Source organism: Pleuronectes platessa, chromosome 4 (genome assembly GCF_947347685.1).
Source record: "Pleuronectes platessa chromosome 4, fPlePla1.1, whole genome shotgun sequence".
Taxonomy (NCBI): domain Eukaryota; kingdom Metazoa; phylum Chordata; class Actinopteri; order Pleuronectiformes; family Pleuronectidae; genus Pleuronectes; species Pleuronectes platessa.
Genome location: NC_070629.1, coordinates 15,925,084 through 15,948,645, shown reverse-complemented (window position 1 = coordinate 15,948,645; position 23,562 = coordinate 15,925,084).

Here is a 23,562-nt window from a genome sequence, read left to right as displayed (position 1 = left end):
GACTGGTCACTTTAAATCTCTGTCAAAAATGACCTTGGACAAAGAGTGAAATTAGTCCAGTGAAGTACATAATGAGTTCATTTAGGTAATTAAACATTCTGGAGGAATGAAAGAAAAGCTCACTGAACATGCAGAGGACTTTTTGAAGCAAATGATCAAGAAACAAAATAAATGTGGATGTAAATAACAATATGTCTACGTTTGCTTGTAGTTTAGAGACATTCATGCAAGGATGGGCAAAACTTACTTCACAAAACTGGGATAAAAAATGTTGGTTTTAAACATTGATAAAGTAAAAAAAAAATCTTTACTTTGAAAAAAAAAAAAAGGATTCCAGATGGATACAGTAGACTGATATTTGTTGATGTTGCTGCAAATTGTCGTGTGCTGCATGAAGAATGAGACACCATGGCCAGAAAATTCAAAGGCGACTTCAAGTTAAGGTGGTATGTAAGGTAAATAGCATATATTTAAAAAATGTACAATCTAGAGTCCGTGATAGAAGTAGAATTTCTGCCCACTAATCAATAACCTATTATTTTCTTGCATAAAGTTTCGTACCTTGCTCTGTCATGTCAACAAATGAAGCGTTCTACCTCTACAGTAAGTGACTAAACCCTCAAACAGTTGCCTCAGGTTTATCCTCACATGAAAACATATTTTTTGACAAGAGGAGTGACACATAAATTGTGGACCTTGAAGCACCTCTAATGCTAAATGAATAGTGTCGGAAGCGCCTGTGACAGGTTTTATGTAAAATTACCTAAAATTAACCGCACAGTGTTTTATGTAAAATATGGATATTTTTCCTCAACACTGGAGACATCATCACACACAAAATATTCTGGAATTAATCTTTAATTACATTAACAATGTGCCAGTGTTTTTTCTTTCACCTCTCCTCTTCTCGTTAATTAAAACAAATGAACAAAGCCAGGGGTTCTCATAAACTGATTTGGCAAAGATCAACCTCATTTGGATTGAATTAAAGTATAATGCAGTGGAATTTATTATCCTATATCCATTGTATATTCCAAAAGCCAAGTTACAGTGTTTGTGAAGTGCCAGCATTTTAATAATTTTAGTTTTACTTCATAAATATAGAAAAAAAAAACTTGTCAAGCAGAATTTGACTAGATATTTTGGATAATCAAGAACAATGAAGTGTATTTCTCCAATCAAACTGTGTGAAGAGACGGCATTCTGCAAAGCTTTTAAAACTGAGAGCCTACACTCTAGGAGAGAGCTGCCATTTTAATTTATCACAATTAACCACAACTGGAGAGTTATTCAACCTTTCAATTACTTGATTATGTTAAAAGTAAATTAATCTTACTTGAGTCCGCAGAGAGAAGCTGAGAATGTGAGAGTGATATTCTGCATTGTTAGTAGAGGATAAGTACTATCGTTGCTGCTACTGCTACAAGAGCAAAGCCTGCCAGGATGATAACACTTGATGGAGGAGACACCAGCATATTAATAGATTGGTGCAGAACAATTGATAATGCACTAGCCTGATGCATGATATAAAATCCAATGTTTTTTTTACTTCTGTCTTAAAGAATATTGTAGCTTGTGTTTTGATTAACAAACCAAAAAAATCACATTTGTGTTAAAAATGGATAGTAAGGTCTAATAATATGGGTTTCTCTTTTGAGGTTCCTTGTTTAGTGTGGGCCCTTCAATCCTTATGTCTCCATTAATTAAAAGAAATGTTATTCTCAAGTTCGCACCGGCTCTGAAAACTGCAACCCCCCCCCCCCCCCCCCCTCTCTGCAAGCAAAACAAACAAATGCAATACAAATGTAAGGAGCACCTGGTACCTGGCAAGAGCTAAAATAACATAAACCCCTGCTATATTTTTAGCAAAGGAGTTTTAAGCTAGTCTACACAGGTAGTATATAATGAGTGATATGGAGTTAGGTAGTGTTACCGCCTTTACTGGCTGAACGCAAACTGTCTGGCCCTGTTCAGATCTGGTATTAACATCTGTCTGGGGTCATCCGATCACAAGTGGTCAACCCTGAGTACATCAGTTCACACCTGGTGCTAGAATACGTCTCCACACGTGTCTTGAGTGACCCAAGTGATCAGATTTCAGTTTCTCACTCTTTATGCAAATAAGATTATTATTTAAATTTTCATTTCTGAAAATGTTGGTACATTTCCAGAGATGTTGAGACGCTGTGACTTTTCAGGACATTTTCCTCCTGTTTTTGTCACACAGGTTAATAACGAACTCTTCCAGATATTTTACTTGCAGGCTGGTAGATAAATGTATTAAGCAACTGACTTGGACATTAGAGTTCTCACATACCGCCGCTCAAGAAGATTTCAGTCAAATGTCCACACTTCAGTGTGCAGTTGAACCAAACAAGATTTTACTAATTTAAAATAGCTTGTATGAGACGGTCAACATGATCATAAATATTGCATTGTATGGGTAAGGTTGAGAACTGACAAAAACTTTAGGTTCTACATGGAACCGCAGCAGGAAAGAGGACATCCGTGGACTCGGTCAGTGTCCAGATTCAAAACACATTTACATTCGCACAACTAAAATAATTGTGTGTCCAAGACCACTTGCAGGTGCGATCTATGTGCCCCGATGTCAAAGATATTTATACCTGTAAATAGAACTGGCCCATTGTGGTTGAATCAACTGAGACAAATGTTAATACCCCTGCTTAACAGGGCCTCAGTTCAATAAACATTTTCTGTGAGACAAGTCAATGTATTCTGGATGGAGAACAGCCTCCATAAACCTTGTTTTACCTTCTACTCTCATTGTTATGCTGCTTCAAAGTAAACATGAACAAAATATTCAATGTGTCAGTATACTTATTTGGTAAATACATTATCATAAAAGTATAATACTGGTATTAAACCTAGAAGTGTGAACTACTTTGCCTCCTTTATCATTGTTTCAACAACAAAAGCCCAGGACATCATTACAGTTATAAGGTAAACATTCCCTGTGTCCCTCCTGTCTTTATTCATTTTTTTGTCAGGCATCAGTGATGGGGCACAAAGAGAATGGAAAATGTTTTCCATTCTGTGAGTCAAAAGGATCCCGTGTAACCCTCTTGTTCACGATAGCTCATTATTAGGAAGCGTTAACAAGTCAGTGTTCAGGCAGAGGGAGAATAAGTACACAGTAATTGACTCCTGGCCTCTCTCATCGCATTGGAGGCCCAATAAAATGGGCTCTGCTTTCACAGGCGTGCAAAGTGACTGAGGGAACATGCTTGTCTCATTTGTCATCAGAACTGCATAAAAGAAGCAAGTGAAAGGCCTCAGCAGACGAATCATGATTTTGAACTTGCATTTTATAATAGACCCTGTGTGTGCGTCTCTCTCTGCATCTTTATCTACTCGCTCTATACTGCATCTGTGAATGAAGGAGCATTTGTGTGACAGTGTTTCTCAGCACAACACATCATTTTAACATTCAATTGCACACACACACATATTTATGCACACACAAACTGTGACTTGAATGTTGAAGACATGTCGGTGCATTGCACAGCCATGGCTCGGCAGCAGCTGACGCTGGCGTGTGTCTGAGCAGGCTCCTTAGAAGCCGGCAAGGGTGACAGCGTCAGCTTGGCTCTCCTAATGAATGTCTCACTTCCCCCGGCACACTCCCTTCACTCTCCCCTTGCAGGCACCTAGCACCCCTCCGCCTACGGGCCCCACATCTCACCGGTCGACAGCTAGTGCCATCATTGGTATGACCTCATGGCCTCCCAACCTTGCCTGCGGAGCCAGTGTCACTTTGGTTTTGGCAGAGGCTGGGGTTCTTGGGGTGGTGTCAGGGCACGGTGAAGGGTAAATAGATTAATAGAAGCTAATGAGAGACATAGGAGCAGTAGAGTCAATACAGACGAATTAGTGTTGGTTTTATGTTTAGCGTTTCACTGTTGTATGACGTGACAGGAAGACAGGATGGCAACACACATTCACGGTGCTTCTCATCAGTGTGCTACTGTGATATTTAAATATTTTGTATTAGTCCTTTTTAATTACTCATCATCACAAACACTCACCAAGTACTTAATTAGGAGCACCATGCTAATACTGGGCAGGGTCACCATTTGCTCTCATAACAGCCACAAGCCATTCTGCATGATGTTGTTGTCTTTGGAGGTTGTGGTCAATGTTGACATGACTACCCTTCAATGATCCTCTGAGACTGTACATCTCAAAAGGTATTCTACTAGATTCAGCTGTGGTGACGGGGAGACCACTGAACCCATTGTCATGCTAATAGAAGATGGTAAAACTGTGGTCATAAAGTGTTATCCACATGGTCAGTCATAATGCTCAGATACGCTGGTGCATTCAAATCACAACCAATTGGTATTAGAGAAACCCTGGTAAATACCTGCTTCAAAATCATTCTTATGGATCAGAAAACATATAATGGAAACAATGGCATGTGTGCCACTACACTATGTAACTCTGGTGTACCATGCTGGAATATTACAACCTGCTTTACATCTTACACCAACCACCAGAGCATAGCATCTAGCTATAAGAGACAATTGGCTTGCCATTTCGTAGTGTGGACATCACAGCATAGCCACTAAAGAAACCGGAAAGAGCATTCTCAGAGGAAACGAAGGAGAAAGTGATAGTAAGAAACCAAGCAAGAGTAAATATTGGAGCATAGTTCACCCATTGTAAAGAGCTAAAGAGGCCAAAGGAAGCAGGACAGATGCCGATCTGGTGTTAATATTAGACAAGTAAGTCATAACTTAAGCTTATTATGTCTCATACTGTTCTGCTTGCTTGACTTTTGTCTATGTAAGTGAAGTTGTCTACTTGTTAGTGTATCAGTAGAAGTCAGAAAACACATTTCAGTAGAGGTCTAGCTGACAAGTTAGCCAAACAACTTGATGTGATATGATACATTAAACCAGGATGTCAATAACTGCGTTAGCTTGTATGTTGCTGTTCTACTCTGAGTTTAGTGCAGTAAATGTGCAAACGTTTACTGCCAGACTCCAAAAACTGTCTGCGCATGAATAAGTAACTTTGTTCAGGACACATTTTAAAAACATAACATTACAAATGCTGCAGGTACTCTGCTTCTGAGGCTGCCAGTTTCTTTTCTGTCAACTTGTCAACAAATGCATTTGTGTACAGCTGTTTGTATGGGGAGGCTCAGACTGCCACTCGTATTTACATCAGTGAATTATGCATCCCACCTATAGGGGGAGTTTAAGTAAAACTGATATCAAATATTGCATTTTGTCACTTTAAAGCCCCGAAACACAATCAGTTCACCATGACACCATCAGCCATTATGATTTGGTAGACCAAGCTACGTTTCTCTGTCTTCTTTTGGTGAGCCTTTGCCTACTGCGGCCTCAGGTTTTTTTCTAGCCTGACAAGCGGGAAACTCAACATGGTCATATGCTGTTGTAGCCCATCCAACCCGAGGTCGGACATATTGTCCATTCTGAGACGCTTCTCTGTTCACCACATTTGTAAAGCGTGTTTATTTGAGTTGCTGTGGCCTTACTGTCAGCTCCAATCAGTCTGACCATTCTCCTTCTCTCCTCAACAAGATGTTTCTGTCCACAGAACTGCTGCTCACTGGATGTGTTTGTATTTTTCACACTAATCTGAGTAAACTCTCGAAGATTGTTGTTCATCAAAATCCTAAGAGTTTAGCAGTTTCACAAAAATATTCAAACCAACTTGTCTTGTACCAACAATTGCGCTGACCATCACTGAACACACATTCTTTCCTCATTCTGATGTTTGATGTGAATATGAAGCTGCTGACCTGTATCTCTATGTTTTTTGCTGCCACGGCGGATTGAATAATCAATTGAATAAGCAGATGTTTAGGTGTTCAAAAGAGAGTTTTTACTATATCCTTTAAAATTTCTTAGTGTAGTTCCATTAACAAGACACAAATGACAGATTTCAGACAACTCTTGAGATACTAAGATGGAGTAGGTAAATACAAGTTTAAGGCAGTTTGTCTCATTGTCTCCCATGCAGATCTGATGATTAACAAATGATGAACCTGGTTAAAAACCTCAAAGGCTTAAAAAATATGATAACACTTTAAGTCCTATTTATACTTCTGTGTTGAATTGACACTGTAGGTATGGTGAAGCTGCGTATCTGACGTTCACCTCCCTAGAACTGTAACAACACGACACTGTCACGTAGACAACAACCACTGCGGTTGCTTCATGTGGTAGTGTGTCTTACACATGTCTCTCAGCGCAAATGATTCACACAAGGTTCAGCCTTGCTCTGCCTACACAATTTAATGATCACACACACCATGTAATCATCCACTTCAATTTCAAACACCATTGTCAGAAGTACACACACATTGGCATAGAATTTCAACTGGGTTTGATGGGGAAATTGCAGAATGACTTTTAAATAAAATGCATACAAATAGTCTCTCCGATTGAATCAAGAATGAACCATTTCACTAAGCTACTTTCATTACCTCTGTAATATCAGTATGGTGTTACTGGCAGCTAAATGAGTGTCTTTGTCGTTCACACATTGTATTATCAGTAGTGAGGACTATCCTGCAGCAAGTTGTCATGCAAATCCTGCTTCATACAGTGCATCTATGGGCATCACTTTTTTCTCTAAGGAGGAATGTGGGGTTCAGTATCCTGCCCAAGGACACTTTGGCATGCAGATGGCGGAGACTGGGATCATACCTCCCCCCCCCAAAAAACGCTTAAAAAAAATTATAACAATAGTAAACGTTTTCAGATTGCCAAAAACTGAACCTTTTTTTTTTTTTTTTTTTTTTTTCCCCCGGACCGAGACGGCCCCCCCCTGATATAGATGGATGGAGGATGGATAGATTAATAATATATGTATCACAAGTACTTAGAACAATCTTTAAATACTAAAAATATCAGTAATTCACGATGCAAATTTGAGCAAAAAAGATTGGATTAAATGACTGTAAATAATTTAATTTGAACTACAAATAATTTAAGTCGAACTACATCTAATAACCTGCATGGGTATTTACAGCATGCTATAAAAGACCATAGGAATTTACGCAGTTAAGTGAACCAACGCAGGATATTCATGGCCTAATGGAGTGAATCAGGACTCACCCTGAACATGTCGCTCTGTTTTGTTCAGAGGGGAAGTGGAAACATTATCAGTGTTATTGGTCACTCAGGCACTAATAATGTAATGACTATGATCACTGGACAAGCATTGACTGTCCCTCACTGTAGTTGTTTCCATCTGTCAGACACACAGAAGCAGACATGAACCCACACAGGTTAAATGCACACGTAAGAACGCCTGAGCTCACACATGCTTCACTGTATGTTCTGCAACATGGTGTCATTCATATCAGCAGAACATTGGTTTTCGTTGGTCAGTGATATGTCCGCCACATCATTTTTCGTTTGGTCAGGTGTTGTGGCTTTACTTCTCGTTCCTTATTTATGTTGTCATCTCTCTCTACCTGTCCCTCTTCTTTCATTGGAGGTTTCTATGTGGTTATCTAAGGTGTATATCTTCTTTACGGCTGGGGCGACGGGCTAACGTAATCAACGTCATTGATTACGTAAATACGTCTGCTTTCGAAAATGTGCATCGACGCCTCATATGGAAGTTGGCTGTGCACAGTCAAAGCATGTAGTTGTAGTAAATGATAGCACATGGTAGAGTTTACTTCTGTCACTGAACAAGAGAAAGGGGGAACAAAGAGGACAGTTAAAACTGTGTACTGAAGTTCTACTTTAAACAAGAAAAGTTTACTTTATAAGTACCCTTCAGTACCCTTCAGTTCAGTGTGAAAATTATATAAACATTGATGAAAAACTATTGAATTGTATTTACTGTACTTCTGCACAGTTTTTGACATTATACAGACATTGATACAACTACTAGGCTACTTAAATATTATTTTTGTTGTGGAATAACGCCTTGCAGTGCAACTTTTTTTTTGTTGTCAAATTTGTTTGTATTTTAGATAGGATGATTAAACAAACATAAATGATTTTAATTAAATTTAAAAACAAATCATTATTATATTAATAAAGTTATATAAAATTCTTTAGATTAATCAAAAAATTAGTCGTTAGATCAATCGAAAAAATAAACGTATGATTTATCGATAAAGATATAATTGATAGGTGCAGCCCTCCTCTCACCTACTTGAGCAAGGTGACAATTACACGGTTACAAAACTGAGAGGAGGTGCTCATCAACATCTATAATCTGTGGGGACCCCTGTCACGCAAACACACGACCTTACTGCTATGTAAGCCTACGAGATGCAACACACACACACACATACACTTTACCACCCCCACATATTTCCTGCTGCTCCTCACTCAACAGAATGGAGAAAGCAAATCCAGAGGCATGACAGATAGATAGACAGACCGACTCACAGAGATATCATTATCCAAGCCTCTCCATGAGGGTGGGTTATCTGACGATAGCAGGGCTGAGGACCGCGGCTTTCAGTCCCATGATACTCTTACAGCACCGTCTGAATTCTAACAAATAACCAGACACCTACGTATCTGCGTCTCTCAACTAAGTTGAGACTAATTTATCATAAGGTCCAAAGCCTCAGATAGAGAGCGAGTTATGACAGCAGCGAGCTCTGTTTCTCAAGTGGATGTTTTGTAAATTAAGGATTTGATAAATTTTAAGAAGTCATCTCTTTCCTTAGACAGATAGGGTTGACAGGCGAGGGTTAAACAAGACCTGCTCAAAAGCTAATACATGGCTGGACTGTAACTGGTCTTCATGCGATATAGTTTGAAACTGTTGTTGAACCATTATGAATAATGCTATTGATTGAAAGAAGCGAGAACGTGCTCAAAGTGTCTCTAAACGACACCAGATGATGTAATGTGCTAATCAGCATCGTCATCTCGCTGTATTTGAATTCTGCCTTATTCCAGCTAGTAACCTACTGGGGAAACTCAAGCACTTGGTTGGGTGAACAATTGTATAACTTCATTAGTAGGTCAAGTCGTCACTCAGTCCGTCATGGTCCTATGCGTTTCTAGGGGTGGCTTTGCTGTTTTGGTCCAGCAGTAAAATCATAACGATAGCTACCATGCTTGTTTCTACCCCCCAATCATTCCCAGCAAGCTCTCCAGATGTTCACAAACTCAAAACACTTCCTCGCTCCTAGTCTCCCCTTTTCTCTGCTCCTCTCTTGGTGTAGACCCTGTCTGGACCCAAACAGGAAGGGCGTGGCGCTGAGGTGGCACACAAGGGTCGCGACCTGGCCTCCCTCCCGTCATTAGAGCTTCCAGCTGGGCCAGGACTTCCGTTGATGTGGTCCATCAAGGAGGGGAGGCAGGGGAGGGACAACCCTTAATTGTACCCTAGGTCATAGCGAAAGGAATGTCTGAGGTCTGAGGCCTTGTTACACACACACACATGCATACACACATCCGAAAACGCTCATATACACGCTCCCTCTCTTGCTCCTTCTCCCCTCTGTCTCTCGTTCTCCTGTGTTCTCCACCTCCCATACACCCACCCCTGTGGAGAAGGCCACTAATTGGCACATTGGCTGCCAGTGTGGGTGTGGAGGGAATGTCAGAGCGCCACGCCATAGCAAGGAACCCACAGACATCTCCAGAACAGTATTGGGACCCTGGGGAGGAACAGGGAAGATGAAGAGCACCCACTGCTTCTTTTGACCACCACATAATAAAAAGTAGGTAATGAATTAAGATGTAGTACAGTAGGTCAGTGTGTTTTGGTGCTGGGTACCCAGGTGTATGTCACAGGTAACGTCATGGAATTGTTGCCTACGTTTCTTTAAATTTAAATGAAGCTGGTGTGAGAAGAATTTCTGTTTTAGTTACCTGTGGTACTTGTGAAATATGAGCAATGCAAGGACATTTACATTGAGGATAAAAAAGGTCCAGGTCTCCATCCCCTAGTGACAATAAATAGCAAAAGAATAAATTTGACTTCCACCAAATAAAAGACTGCATTCAGATAGATAAAAGTCCTGTTACAGTTGGGCAGTTTTTTATGGGCCCTTGACCTCTCTTCTATTGACTTTCTATGCCATGTTGAATGCTCCAGCCTTGAAAAATGTATTTACTCTAGTTTCGTCTTATTCTTCATGTTCGAGCACACAGCAAGAAAATACACAGCGCAAGTAAATTAAGGGAAAACTTGCTCGTCACAATCTAACACATAGTGTGTTAAACTTCAGTGATGTCGATCTGAAAGTGAGATGAAAGTGACAACAGGTGCAATGGAGAGACAAAAGCAGGAAAACCCCAAAAAGGAAATGGTTTTTGATGTGGTGGCCGAAAATCTCTTTCCTGAATGATTCTTCTCTAGTTTTGTGTTTTGCTAGTGTCCTCCAGAACTATACGTGCGGTCGCAAGTAGGTTTGCTGTGTCTCCCACCACAGTTTCAAGAGCATAGAGGAGATACCAGGAGGCCTGAGCTGAACAGAGCTGGACCGGTATCTGCTCCATTGTGCAGGGGAACAGGAGAAGCACTGCCAGAGATCTACAAAATGACCTCCAGCTGGTGTGGATTTTTCTGATCAAACTGTCAGAAACAGACTCCATAAGAGTGGTATGACGGCCCGACGACCACTAGTGGGACCTGTGCTCACAGTCCAGCACAGAGCAGCTGGATTGGCATTTGCCAAAGAACACCAGAATTGGCAGGTCCGCCACTGGCACCTTGTTCTCTTCACAGATGAGAGAAAGTACACACTGAGCACATGTGACAGGCTTGAAAGAGTCTGTAGACGCCGTTATGTTGCTGTAACATCATCCAGCATGCCCCTTTGTTGGTGGGTCAGTGATGGTCTGGGGAGGCATATCCTTGGAGGGTCGCATAGATCTGCAGTTCTTGGATGACGAAGGCATTGACGTTCCCCTGACCTACATCCAATTTAGCAGCTGTGGGATGTTACATGTTGGTGCATCCAACGCCGCCAAAAACAGCCACAGACTGTCCAGGAGCTCATTGATGCCTCGATCCAGGTCTAAGAGCAGTTCCTCCAGGACACCATCCACTGACTCATCAGGAACATGCCCAGAAGTTGTCATGTGTGCACAGGCACACAGGAGCCATACACACTACTGAGTCACATTATGAGTTGCCGTGATGAAATTCACTTGAGTTGGATCAGCCTGTGATTTATAATTTCCACTTTGATTCTCTGTGCTGTTTTGAATCCAGCCCTCAATGGGATGATGATTTTGGATTCCATTGACCCTTGCTATGTCAATTTGGTCTCAACAAATTATACAATGTACATCAGTAAATATTTTTATCTTGAATAATTTGTTCATCAATATCTGATGTTTGTACATTATATGTAGATTAAAACATTTCCCTGCCTTAAGTTTGACCTAAACACCAATTATCAATTATTACACATCGTTCATACAATATCTGTGTAGGTAATTTATTTATCCACTGAGAACAATAGCTGCCGTCGTTAAATGTGCAATATCATAATTGTAAAAGCTCTCAAAGGTGTTTTATTCCTGGCATTTAATGGTTACCTTATTGGATTAAAGACTGCTCTTTTGCTTGTTTAAATTGATTGAATGGATTCTAAATTTCAAAGACTGCAATCATACCACAGATGAATATGGCTCCAGATGTATTGCAAGAGTGGATTGTTTTATTTTTAAAGAGTATGTTTAGCCACTGAGGAAACAAATTGATAGATAAATTAAATAGAGAAACTCTCCAATCATTAGGTCTTACCCTTTCACCTTTAATTTCAAGATGGAAACATGTATTTGCAGGTTTGCTATTGACAATCAAATCAACCTCTATTCCAAATGCAAATAGGGTCGATTATTTTTTTCACTACAGCACAAATTAATCCGACTCAGCTTCTTCGAACTACCTCTCCTTCTACTTTTTTGTCTCTCGCTCTCTTTTTATTTCCATATATTCTTAGGTAATAAAGTTCTTCAAACAATACATGTGACACATGCCCATCATAAAATGGTGCTTGATTAGCAACTCTTACAAAACACCAACTGAAGGTCACTGTGAAACAATGGCAATTCTCCAATTTGAGACTAAGAGCAGGGTGGTAAGTGGCAGGGCAAACATAAAGATAAAAATAGAGTAGTGATGAGGGCTGGTTAGAGTGGGTGGGAGGATGGGAGTGGGTGGCTATTGGTGCATTTCATCTTGTGGTGGGCTGAGGTGCAGGGGGGGGGGGCCTAAAGGAGAGAGAGCAGGTCAGTGACTGATAGTCCACATGGGCTGGAGGAGCCTCGGCCCATGGAGCCTGCAGCCAACTTTCCAGTCAACACATGAGTCAGTCAGCAGAGATGCGCCCAAAATAAATGGCGTCCCTGTTTCAGGCGGAACCACACCCTCTCGTGGTTTCTTAGAGGGCAGCGTGGGCAGGCAGGGCGACCGCCCCTTTGGGGTTTCTGGGGCTGGGGATGGATCTGAATGGGGGAGGTGGCAGAGGTAGAGGGAGGCAGTGGGTGGTGTGTGGGGGCTGTGAGGAGCATGGGGGCGTATTTGAGTTCCCAAAATGGCAACATTAGGGTGAGGTGCTGGCAACCTCTCAGTCTTTTCATTGTTTATTGTTTACCCGCACCGCGGACAGTAAACAATGGCACGCCCTCTCTATGGGAGCTCTGTGGCAGGAGTGGAGCTGAGACTGACCCAGCAGATCAGGCTGTGGGCAGGGCTTCCTCCAACCTCCAACCTTCTGTGTTCCGGCGCACCACTTGTCCCTTATGGACACACTTAAATCTTATGAGGATTACTGAGGAAAAGCAGTCTTTTCCTCTGCCTTGTTTTTCATTCCCTTCTCCGACACCTTTTACTGAGAAGATGCCTATTTTTTTTTTTTGTCAGTCATATCTTTTTCCAACCTTAAAATCTGTGTGTGAGTGACAGTAATTTTTTCACTTTATAAAATGTTTTGCAGTATTCTAGAGTAGGACAACAAGTTGTTTGGTCAGTTGGAGGTTAGATGTCCTGTTAACACTTGCCCTCCTCTTATATTTTGTGTTTTCACTATCTTACTCTCTCCCCCATTCTCTTTCCCTTCGTCTTTCTCTGTGTATGTGTGCATGTCCCCATCCGTGATGGGTCTCGTTAGCTGTCAACTGTCATCTTTATTAGCGCTCTCTGTGAGTCAGAGGAGTGACGAGAGAGAGCTGGAAGTCGGTCTTTCATTACCCCTGGCGACGGAAGTGTCATTCTCCCCATCTATTATTCATATTCTCTTTAATTTAACCAGGTAGAAGTGGCCGCACAGCCCAGTGCTCACAGATACAGTCAACCCCGGCAAGACAAACATGGACAGGGAGTTTTTTTTATTTGAAGCCGTTCCCAGTGAGTCAATCTGCTTGGTGGCTGTCAGGAGACAGAGCAATTATATGTTCGACTCAAAATTCAAGACCTCAAAACTGTAATGACATGAGTACCATCTGTTAAAAATATTGCCTTTACTGGCACAACGTTGTCAAAATATCACTGCATCGGTCCAAACTTTTAATCCATGGAAGGCTTGATGTAATTTTGTATGTAAATATCAAAGTGCTAAAGGTTTTCTCTGTTTCATGCTTGAAAAGAGAAAATGCTAATCATTGCATAATTAATTACATGAATATGATAAAAAACTGTTGTTTTTCTTTTGTTATTGTTTTTTTTTTCTTCTTCCTTTGCAGACATTTCTTAAATTTGCTCAGGGAACGAAACTAACTCTTTTGGGAGTTCCACCTTGCCTGCATTAGATAAAAAAGATCAAACTGTAGCATACACCCTTTAATGCCAAAGCCACACATGCACACGCAAGCACAAACTCAAGCTGAGGATCCACTAGAAACCACCCAAATACACACACACACACACTGACTAAAGCCTTTAGGAGCTCCAACTTCTCAAAGTTGGAATGATGAGAAGTACAAGGAGAGCAGAAGGGGATGAGACAAAGGAAGAGGGAGAAAGAGGAAAAAAAACATTACATCTGCTAGCCTAGAATTAGAGCATGAATGTATTGTCACTCAGCTGAATGTTGCAAACTCCAGGTTCCCTCAAAAACAGGGACGTCTCCGTCACCGCCTTTTCCCCCTGAGGACTGGGTGCGTTTGGGGAGATAATTGACGAGTCCCCTGGCATGCAGCGAGAGAACGAGCACCCCACTCAGCGACTCACAGCCACACAAAGCTTGGCTCACTCAGTGTGTGTGTATATGAGTTTGTATGGCAAAACAACAGACTGGAAGAGAGTGTGTTTATGTTTGTGTGTGTGTGTGTGTAGATGTGTCCCGTGCGCCTGTGTGTTTATCAGAGAAGAAGGAGGAGAATAGGGTGATTATTCCTTTCTTTGTGTAGCGTAATCCATTTCCGCTAAGCTTGAGAGAGCACCCAGGAGTAATGAGAGATGAACCTGAAAGAGCCAGACTCTATGAATACAGTTCTGAGGAAGGCCTGCGCTCTTTCTTTTTTCTTTTCATCCCTCTCTTTCCTTTTCTGTGCCTCCTTCTCTCCTTTTCTTCCCTCTGTGCCTCTCCATCCTTGTGCCTGTGGAACACTCCTGCGTTTGACTCACAACTGTTGTGTCTGAGCTTCAACTTCTTTGCTTTCTCAAACTATAAGACGGCTATGCCAGATCCAGTGTGACGGATTGAATCCCGCCTTTTTCTTTTCTTCCTTTCCTTTTTTTTTGTACAAAAGAGCAAACTGGCTTCTATAGAGCGGAGGAATCGTATGTATCACAACCGCGAACAAGAGGAAAGTTTTAATTGTTTACAGGAAAAGTTATGTTGAGTTGCAAAAGTGAAGTTGGAATCCGTTTTCTGTTAAAAAGATTCATTGACCGAAAAATATGAAGCTCTCTCAAGGTTGAGAACATTTTTATGTTCTCAACAGTTGATTGATTAGTCAAATAGTGCCTTGTTAATTTTCATGAACCGACAATAGCTTTAGAACAAAACACAAAACCGCCCTGTATTATGATAATTCACGTTTATTTTGGCCATTTAGTCTGAAGTAAAGTAAAAGTAAAAAGAGAAGAGAATATCCGTCACAAATTATAATTTTTTTCTATGCTTTACTCACAAACAAAAACTGTCAAACGTGACTTAATTTGTATCTGTTGACTCTCCTGTCTTTTTAGCAAAACGTTGTCATGTAATCGAATCTCTGTCTAATTATATTACAGAACAATATATCACTGCTAAGAACAGTGACCCATTGTATTAAAAAGTCTGAGAATGTTTAATTCACAAAGAGACATTGAACAGAAAATGTCTTGCTTACTATAGATACAAAATAATCTTTCTATTTACTGTTAATAACAGTGTTTGTTGTTTTAAAAAGATGGTAATTGTCTGTTAAGCATCAACATTATCCAAGTGTACAAAACTTCTCTCTATAGATACGTTTCTTTTTTTATTTTCCCGCCCCAAGCTTGTGAGTTTCTGTAAGAGCTTCAAAACGGATCCTATAAATACTCACAACAGGCCATTCTATTCTGCCTGTTTGCTCGGTCAACATTTCAGCACGGTTCCTGTTTATTCATTTTGTTTGTTTATTAATTTTGCAGAATTGGGCAAAATAAAACTGTCTGGTTCGGTACAATTTCAACAGGTTTCTTTCTCTCTATCGAGATCAAGAATAGCTTGTTTTCATCCTCATACCTATTTAAACAGACTTTACTACTAAAAACTAAAATCATACAAATGTGAGGGACTTGCGCAAATGCTCATTTGTTGATTCTGCTTTGTGGTTGCATAAAAAAATCCGACTTTTTTTTTTATGTTGCCCCCGCTCATCAGAGAAAAAGGGAAAATCCAGTCAGACATAACAATAAATGATGACACACGTAGCCAAGTTCCCTAATATTCTGACTGGAACCATAAATACGTCCCCTGTTAATAGACTGAGGAAGCTGTCATGTCCATATTTTCCTTCATATTTCCTTCATTCATAGGAAAGAAAGAGGAACAGGCCTGCACACACAGGACACTGCTCTCAATGTCAAACGTACAGTATTGGATGGACACTAGTGAATCAGTGAATGATCATCATTTCATGAATTGACGGGTCAACACAAACATGGACACTTTTATAACCTTCAGCCTCACTCCACGAAGCCTATAGATGAGGCCAAATTAACAAAGAGAATACGTGCAAATGTTTGTGTGATACTGGCTGCTTCTGTGTGATTTCTGTGTGTGTGTTCGTGTGTGTGTGCATGTGTGTGCACCAGCAAATGTGTGTATGTGAGAAAAGCAACAGTGCATGCCAGCAGAAGATTCAGCCGGAGTGCAGTAGGCTCTCGCTCTCAGTTTGTCCCTGCTGTGTGCGCTCCCACCCAACGCCTCCATTTCCGACCCCCTGCAGAGACCTCTGATTGCCGTGGAAACCGCACTTAAGGAGAAAATTAGGATTGCCTCCTCCCTAATATAAAAGTGCGGCTTAATTGGTTTCATTTATCACAGATGGAAATGGTAAATAAATGTTGTGCTATCTGATTTCATAGGTGTGCTTATTTGCACGGAGAGGGGATGAAAATAAACAAAACTCGTAACAGCAGTTTACATGATGGGAATGTGCCTCTGCCGTATACATGCTACTGAAGACGAATTCAGAGGCTGCAGCGCAAAAACACACAGGCGCAGACAAACAAAATTGTGCAAGCATACAGCATACACACACTCACAGACACACACACACATACATACACATAACCATACAGCACTTATCCTCATAGAAACGCCCTTCAAGGTGGACTCAAGTGGGCAGAGTGTAAATGTGGAAAATTACCGCTCTGATCCCACCATCCCTTGCACAATCAAGACTCGAGCCTGTGGGCTATGTGCAGGTATATTTATCTCTTGTGGCGATAATTCTTGCATACATATGGACATGCAGACAGCGATGAATACCACAAAAAGCATTTTCCTACATATGTACTATTTAAACAGAAGAGTGTTCAGTATGTGGCTGTATGTAAGCACCTTTGCACAAGCCCAAGATCATGAGCATGCCTTTTTTAATACGAGCATAAGTACACACAAACATAGAGTTTGACACAATTTTCAAGTAGACAAAAACACCACTCTACTTCTCTGGTCATCTCTATCCCTCCACAACATTCCCTGGACCAGGGGCGCGCTCTGTCCCACCAGAGGGTGACAGCGGTCAGTGGTCACCTCTCTCTCACTGACTGGTTCAGTGTTGAACCATAACCACTCCATCACCACATGCCGTCCTGAGGCCAGGTGAGCATGCCACTATCCCGGGCACAACACAAACATCACTCCAGCCTTGTTTCTGTACATATATGCGCGAGGGGCAAGCAGCAGGGCATGAGTGGTTAAAGTTTATTTCTGGACGTATTCATTACACAGTGAAAGGATTGCAGTTGGGGCTAGGCAATTGTGGCGCCAGCGTGTGATTGTGGCAAGACAGCCTGACCGCCCAAAAATGGCTGAGCTAACAGGGACAGGAGAGCAGGGGAGGTTTACGCTTGCACTCGCTAGCCTTTGGCAAGTTAAGTCTCCTCTCCGTGCGCACCAACACACCTTATGATGATTACGCGTCCCGCTGAAACCGCCGCACACTGCAACAGTTTGTTGATTGATAAAAAAAAAAAAAAAAGCCTGAGAGAGAGCGGGAGGGCACAGCGGAGACACAGGCGGAGAGATCAGAAGCAGAATAATATGAGTCTCTCTGCCTTTTCATTGAAACTAACAACTTCAGAGGAGGCACCACCAAGCAATCCTGGCAATCACGTACTCTTCCACAAAGAAATAATAAGCTGCAACTGGCGAGAGCAAGACGGAAAGAGAGAGAGAGCGCGAGAGAAATAAAGATGGGTGGGTGAAAAACAAGTGAGAGAAGGATAGAAAGAGTTAAGAGAAACTACTTCTTTGGAGAAGTAACTGCTCTCAACCTCTGAATGTTGAGAGAGAGAGAGAGTGCATGTTATTTGATGATTCTGTACTTATGAAACGGTGAAAAACTTGCTCCCGTCACCTTTGCCTTTCAATGGCCTGTGTTGCTGAGGGTGTTTCACTCTAAGATGTTTTGTAGCTGTTTCGTGATGAGAACACCCTGAGGGAGACACAGCGGGACACAGGGTGTTAGGGTTCAGCTGTGTTTGCTTGCTTACAACCCGAGGAGGGGAAAAAAAAGCACAGAGACATAAAATCAATGATGAGACTGTTAGTGGAGGTTTAAAAGGGAGCGTTTAGAGAGGATCCCTGGGTGGAAGGTGATGCAGTTGCAGTTTGTAAAAAAGCATGTGATCCAGCACCATGCTGCAAGAGCGCGAGGGGCAAGACGGCTTCTGTGTCAAATTGCGGCTTTTTGTGAAAACATATAGGAGTGATTGAGCCAGAGGATGAGTGAGCTTGAGAACATGTGTTCATCTGTTTTTTAAAGGTATTTCTTTGAGGTGTGTGTGTGTGTGTGTAAAGTGCCAGTTCTCTGGTTATCAGCCCGGTGTGGTTCGGGATGATAAATCACATCCCATTCTTTCACGGTGACAGCTCTTCGTGGCAGCAAATCTGATTCTGGCCTCCTAAATCAAGACATGTGGTTGAACGGAGGCTGTGAGATCTGAGGTTTGCGATGCCTCTCAAAGAGAGTGTCTGAATGGGCCTTTTGATAAGAAAACAGCTTGAAGCCATCCCACACAGGCATGAAAACAGCATGCACCTCCCGTGTGAGAGCCAAACAGATTGGAGGGGATGCGATGCTGGATCTGTTCCTATTACCCAATGAGCCAAGTGCGCGGAGTGATTGACAATGATTAAGTGTAAGAGGGTATGCTAGTGTCATTCCCTGAAACATATTTCCTACGTGTCAGTGTGTAGGAGGGTCGGGCAGAGCCTGTCCATCAAAAAAAGACAGGATGAACACAGCCCCGATCATTTACAGATATCATCGCTCTGCATCAGATTACTGTCCAACAGAGTTCTCTGATGTTTTCCCTCCTGCATTGTCTTTTGCAAGTGTTTTTTTTATTTTTATGCAGGGGTCAGCATAATGATAAAGAGGTATGTCATGGACTTATTTTAAAGAAAACTTGTTCAGCTTTGGAATGTGATCATCCAAGTTTTAATGTGGAATCTGTTGTGGAGTTGCTGCCAAGTTTCCGGAAAACAGCACTTGTTGACAAGTTGGTTGAATCATGATCAAGGCACCTGCCACATAGGGAACCTGCAACAGGCACCATTTGGTGGTTCATAGGGGCACTCGTTCTGAGTTGAGTAGAGAGAGCTCGTGCCAAATTCTCCTTTCAATCATTTAGTGCCCATATGGAATGCCACTACTACTTTTAAACACTTGGTTAAGCATCAGATGTAACAAAAAAAACTTAGGATGTGCTCATTACCCTTGTCTCCAGCTCTCTTTCTTACAGCACACAGTTTGTATTAGGAGTTAACCACCTTGTAGTGTGAGCTGCGTTTCATTAAGAACCTGCTCTTTGTTCCTTACTTTTCAGTATTAGCGGCCTGCGGAGTTCAATGCATGTTGCGTGTTTCCATAAATGCAGCTGCGTAGCAAAATATAATTGATGTGCTTATGGAAATTTCACACTAATCACAACATGATATTTTCAAACACATGGAAAAACAGAACTGAGTCAATTACTCCGGTGCAATGTCTTTATTTATATTTATTCCTAACCACCTTTTAAGAGAACTCACGGAAATCAGATAGAGGAGTGGCTTACAGGAAAGTATCTGGGTTATTACAATGTTTATTGTCATGTAAGTGATATTTTCTTAAGGGCCCTGGGCTCAATGCTCACAAAACAATCAAATAGCCCAACTTGTACAAACATACCTAATAGAACCATATAGACGAATGCAATTTCAACAACACAACTAAACAGAGAAACGCTACAAATTGCACGGATGTCGAACTTGTATCCACAGTGACACATAAAGTAATTAAGTGATGATTTGTGACTTTACTGAAGTTAATAAAAGAGCTAAGATGTAAGTAACCAGCTGGGTTCATCTCAAGTTTCCCCTGCAAATACCTGTTTCGGTCTTTGGTTGTGTTGTGTGTATTTGCAGTGTGTCTGTCTATTTGGTTGTTCTTCATGTATTCATTATCTATACCACTTATCCTTTGTGGGTAACGTGACAGCTGGAGCCGGTAGACGAGTGTATTGCCCGGCGCCGACATTTAGAGCAACCAGTCACTCTCATTTTCCCACCTACGTCCAATTACCCTAAGCTGCATGTTACTGGACTGTGGGAGGAAAACAGAGTACCTGGAGAAAACCTACGCAGACACAGGGAGAACCTGTGAACTTCACACAGAATGACACCCACAAGCCTTTTTCTGTGAGGTGACAGTGCTGACCACTGCACTGTATCAAGTTATGTTTTGACTAATAATAATTATAGTAATAGAAATAAAAAAAAAGTACGGCACAAATATTTTTTTTTATTTGTGCCGTACTTTGCAAAAAAACTCAGACATTTTGCGTACACTGTAACAATTATAATGTCGATTACTGCAAATTAATCTATCCTCCACTGAACCTCTGTGATTTAACCCTTGAATCACTGTGTGCAGCATATGAAATACACAATAAGTTTTTCTCCATATTTGCGTGTTGTCAAGTGCGGACTTGAATTTTCCCTTGGATTCACAGTCATATCATACCAGTTTCACAACTTAGCTCAATGTAAAACAGGAAAATACAATGAGATAATGTAAATTTAATGAAAGCTTCTCTATTGATGGCATACTGTTTAATTTGAGCATTTAAAATTTCTGATTGTGTTACTGTGAAATATGAAAACATTAATAAATAGTCAATAAAAGTAAAAGATATGAAAATAATAAAACATTTAAATCTTTTTTTTTTTATTTCAAGTATAGTCAAGCTTAGTTAGGTTTTCTGTACTTCACTCAACAAGTTGTGTTGTCATGTTGCATTCAAAATATGACCACAGCACCTGAGCCTGATTTGGAGGAAATGTTATGTTATTCACGCTCAATCTCTGCATAGGAAAGAAACCTATACATATGCGCTGTTAAATTTGGAAAAACACAAGATACACCATCTCTATACTAGGAGCACCGGTGGGACAGGAAAAAAAGAGAGGAGCATGCGAGGATGATACTGAGGAGGGGAACAAGAGCTGCAGACAATGCTGTGTGATTATTTATTTTTTCCTCATCCAGGAGCTTCCTCTCAGGTACGCCGAGAAGCAGCATGCAGCAGCGGCAGCAGCAGCGGCAGCAGCAGCAGCAGCAGCAGCAGCGTGTCTTTGGCTGACCTATTTAGGTAATTGCACTCTTCATTAAAAAAACTCCATCTGCAAGAGAAATTACACTTCCCCAATGGTATCTAGGTAACATAATCTCCCTCCGGCGGACTAATTGCATGGCATGATAACCTCATAGACTCGGCCTGTTTAATTTTTCATCTCTTTTCAAATAATTATGGATCAGCAGAGAGAGGTATTGATTTGATTCATTAACTTCCTACACCGAGCCAAGGTTAACGATTACACAGATCCCCAATTACATGGTAAAGATCCACTGGTCTATTTGCTTTGATTGGCTTCCACTTTATTATTGGCAAAGGTTGCCTTGAAACAATACACAGATTTGGTAGCAAGGGGACTAAGGAGCAGGTGTACTGTAAATGCACCGTGCCTCACAGCTATAAGCGCATTATTGACGGGGAAAATGAAAGTGTGGGGCTGAGTAATCTGCTTTCGAACAGGCTGTAGCAATATTCTGTCATGTAGGCTCGTATTCCCACTGTTCTGCGTATTTCCACCGTTGGCATCTTTTGCGAGAAGGACACGCTGCTGCACATCGCAGCCTGAAAGCGCAGCGCGTTTTGTAGAGACATCGAGAGCATTTCACTAAATGAGTCTCACGGCAGCGATGGGAGCCACGTTTCCAACTTGCACTTTGCTTAAACACCTGCTGTGCTCCACTTGTGAACAAACAGGTCTTTAGAAGACACAGGGCCTCAGGCAGGGTGAACAGGCAGAGGCAGCAGTTCAATCCTTGACTCCAGGGCGTCTTATTTAACGTGCGAATAAGAAAAGGTTCGAGGGCATGTCTGAAAGATACTGTAAGGAATTAGATTTCTTTCTACAATACATTTGTTTTAACTCATTGAATAACTCACACGCTTGCTTTTCTGAGGAATTTATCATACTAATCATCAAACCATAACTCTGCCTCCCACACTAATATCAGTCTCCTGTGCTCGGCGTTTGACCACATTTCTCAAACTTCCCTCAGAAAAACTATTATGGGAACTCAATTCTAGTGTTTGTATGTTGAACAAGTTTGCACTGAAGTAACACCCTGTCTGAGTCTGACAAGTGTGTCTGGCCTCCTCCGGGAAGATGTGAAACAGACATGAGGACATTAAAATGACTGTAACGTCTAAATGATTTCCTCCCATTAAGTTTCCTCTCTTCTCTCCCTCCGTAATCATTTCTCTTATTTCCGCCACCTTATGCAGACAAAGTGGAGGAAGCTCGTCTTCACCCATTCACAGATGAATTGCATTTCTACTTCATCACATCAAAGATGGGGGGAAAAAGAAAATAATAAATGAAATTGTTACAGAAAGGGCTAGATTTCCTACAAGGGCAATTGGTGGCCTTCTCTCTGCCAAGATTTGCAGCTGGCTTAAAGGGCAATTTTGAGCCTGCGAGGTTATGTCCACATGAGTGTTTGTTGATCACGCTGTGGGGTGTGTGCTAATCTACCCCCTGCCCTCACTTCCCCTCTCAGTCTCCTACTGTGGACTCCCTCGTCTATATGGCCGGTGACTAAAAACACACACACATTCGTCCAATGATATCATTTGTTCAATATCTTGTTGTCTGCGCACCCTTCCAACTTTGTATGCACATACTGCATGTGTGCAGACGCAGAAAAGTACAGTTGTGTGTGTCTGTGTTTAGCACTGTACCTAGTTGCTATGATGCGTTGAAACAGCACCACAGGGCTGGAAAGTGTAAAAGAGCTTGGCTTGGTCCCTAAGCACTCGTCCAGTCCTGCAGTTTCGCAGACTGCCACCAACAAATGTCACAAAAGGAGGGGGAATATCCACACGATCCCACGCCACTGCATGAGATCTGGGTAGGATCTGAGCAGGACCTCACCCACAGTTTACATGCGACCTTGGGACACATCACTTATATTCTAATCATGGCTTGGTATAAGTTGGTGGCCTCCCTTTCTCCTCTCTCTCTCTATTTTGATTTCTCTCATATCCTCTTTTCTCGTCTTCGTCCTCTCTCCATCCCGGCCTGTCTACCTGCAGACAATGGAAACTCCTGAGACAGGCTAGACTTTCCATGGGGGTATACTAGACTAGACTCCAGGAACTATAGGGGCCCTTGAAGGGAACCCCGCCAACTTTTCCCCTTGTCCCTGCTATACGGGCTCATGTTCCCTCTCACCATCCATCTGTGGGCAGAAAGAGAGTGCAGACAGGCCAGCCTGCTTTTATTTGCCCAGCGTTTCCATTCAGGGTGATGAGGCCTGCCAAGGTTTCACAGGTACTGGTAATGTAAGCTCCTGCTCCTGGGGT